General features: G+C 35.3%; 1 non-coding gene across 1 annotated transcript; it reads right to left on the reverse strand.

Annotated features, from left to right (window-relative positions):
- Window positions 1-1,242: 1,242 nt before the first annotated feature.
- On the reverse strand, window positions 1,243-1,303 carry LOC112133254 (U7 small nuclear RNA). Its single transcript, XR_002914926.2, has one exon. It is a non-coding gene; the product is annotated as a U7 small nuclear RNA (small nuclear RNA).
- Between the last annotated feature and the right edge of the window lie 1,655 nt (window positions 1,304-2,958).

The raw sequence follows: 2,958 nt of genomic DNA on the forward strand, positions 1-2,958 counted from the left end.
AATTTGAACATCGGGAGAATGACCCAGTAAAGATGCACAAATCATTAATTATCAGCAATTTCCAATTCAGGGGATATGTCAGGCAGGACATCTAGCAGCTTCTCAGGGGACAGAGCTCCTTCTAGAAACACTTCTCTGCATCCACCATGGATAACGGCCAATCTTCCAGTTAGTAAAAATATTTTGAGGAAACAAATTTTTGCAAATTCATTCATGTCAATTGAACCATATGTAATACATTCACCATGTCTTAAAGCTATTGGGCATTTTCAATACTTTATATACATAGAAAATGCTAGTCACATTGTGCTTTTTCAGTGTTTATGTAAACAAACATGCAGAAAATTTAACAGTGCTGGGGAAGTGGAAATTAGAGAAAGGAAGAGTGGATTTATCCCTGCCCTTTTAAAGTAACAGATATTTCTAAAAGTGTTGGAAGAATAAATGTTTTCTAACAGCACTCCTGCAACATAATTTAAGTATATAAATTTCTGAGATTATGACCTGAGTTAAACCAATCTATAAATCTGTTTAGAAACTATCATGATAAGTGGATATAAAATGTATTCTTTTAAGGTATTAAGTAATACAGAAACATACATAATTTATGTAATAATTACTGATGGCCATCAGGTAATGTGCTATATGTGTATCACTTAATTTGATCTTAATAACAGCCCTAAGAATGGCCTAGAAGTGTTACTACCATTTTTTTTTTTTTTTTTTTGAGATGAAGTCTCGCTCTGTCGCCCAGGCTGGTGTGCAGTGGTGCGATCTCGGCTCACTGCAACCTCCACCTCCTGAGTTCAAGCAATTCTCCTGCCTCAGCCTCCCGAGTAGCTGGGATTACAGGCACCTGCCACCACATCCGGCTAATTTTTTTGGATTTTTAGTAGAGATGGGGTTTCACCGTGTTAGCCAGGATGGTCTCGAGCTCTTGACTCATGATCCACCCACCTTTGCCTCCCAGAGTGCTGGGATTACAGGCATGAGCCACCATGCCCGGCCTAATTTTTGTATTTTTAGTAGAGGTGGGATTTCACCATGTTGGCCAGGCTGGTCTTGAACTCCTGACATCAGAGTTACCACCATTTTATAGATGAACATACTGAGGCCCAGAGAGGACAGGGTGCTTGATGAAAGTTATGCACTTGAGAAGTGCTAGCCTAGAATAGAAAATCAGCCAACTTGATTCTAGAGTTCAAGTCTTTTGTGGGTTTTTTTTTTTTTTTTTGATGGGAGCGGAGATTCCAGTGAAAACTGGAAAACTTGCTAGACACATTTTAAAAGAGCTGTAGCACTCTAAAGTTCATGTTCTTAACCAATTTTCTCCATTTCTCTTTATATCATAATGTATGTGAACAGTTTTCTGTCTTCATCTGTTATTGAATAATAGTTGTTACCTATTGAACATTGTATTTACATAACATTGTTTTCCATTGCTATTAAAATTACTTACCAATCTTTAGACAATTCATCTACAGTAATACTACTGACTACAATTCAATTGAACTGTCAAACAATCATAATTTCCCCAAACTACTGAAAATACAATGTTGTATTTTACACTAAAATTCTTTTTAAAAAGTGAATGATGTTAAGTTCATATGTTCACTAATATGACACAGTCTCTTTAATTTTCCAAGATAGGCTCGAGGAACAAACAAGATGGAAATTCCCTTTCTTTTCTTTCCTTTTTTTTTTTTTTTTTTTGGTGTGGCACAGTGTCACAAGGTCAGGAAAGCCACCCACCTAAATCGCATGTTTAGAAACGCTGAAATGGAAGCTCTGAGTTCCCTGGAGGGGTCACTAGCCACCAGAAAGGCTGTCTTTTGAATGAGATTTGTGATTGAGGTCTGGACAATCTATGTCCATTAAAGACACCCCCCCACACCTGCACAGCTTCTGATCGATGTTGTCGCTAGTGTTGTCACATATTTAAATGGTACTGTAATCCCTGCAATGAGGATTGTATCATTTATCTCACATTAAGGTTAAGAAGCTAAATTAAAAATCTGCCAAGAAATGTGACATTCATGCCCAATGTTTTACTTTCAGTTATCTTTCCTTCCTATATTACTTGACGTGAAGTTAAAGTGGGAAGATATTTGCAATAAACAGTGCATAATATTCTCAAAAAGTCAAAGTGTTATTTCATAAATTGGGACTATTTAATGGTAAAGTGTGAGAAACTAAAAATTCTCAGATAAAATTATTCACTCCAAATATCAGTCACTAACAAGATGGAAATACTCTATTAAAGATGATAGTCATCGCTGGAACTGTAGGAAATCAAATGTATATGCAATTTAAATGTAAATAGGGCACATACTTTCGTCCTGTCCATGAATACAGACCTTATAAAAAAAAATGTCACTCAGTTTAAAGAAAACATGCTAGATTTGGCAATGCTGAAAACATCCAACGATTGGACTTCGGTTAATTTGAATGCCCGTTAGCAGAGGAAACTGAGTAGTAACATCAGTGTTAAAGCTAGAGAGTTTTCTTTAATGGTAACAAAATTCACTGCTTCAAGTTTAAAGGCTTGCTTTTGTGGGTGTGGCAATTAATTTATTTGAAATTATAACAGAATTTATGATATGTCCTCTCAGGAATAAGAAATTGGGAATAATCATAATAATATTCTGGGGCAGAGGACCTCCGTTGAGTATCGAAGAATGTGACTGCCATTTTGAAGAATGGTCTGCTTTAAGGGGTTATTCTGTTTACTCCTAACAATTTGGTAATTGCATATATATTGTAATATCATCTGAATTTGGAAAAAAAAATCTTATTTATCATGTCTTGCTTCTTTCTATATCACTTCTCCTTTTTACATTTTTATTAACTCATTTTTTTCCAGATGATTTGAATTTTACTGAGAATTTAGAAATGTGCATTTAAAAATCACCTGGGCAGTTACAATTATGGTGACACATAAAATAATTTCAATAACAA

This window comes from Pongo abelii, chromosome 3 (assembly GCF_028885655.2).
Source record: "Pongo abelii isolate AG06213 chromosome 3, NHGRI_mPonAbe1-v2.0_pri, whole genome shotgun sequence".
Lineage (NCBI taxonomy): Eukaryota > Metazoa > Chordata > Mammalia > Primates > Hominidae > Pongo > Pongo abelii.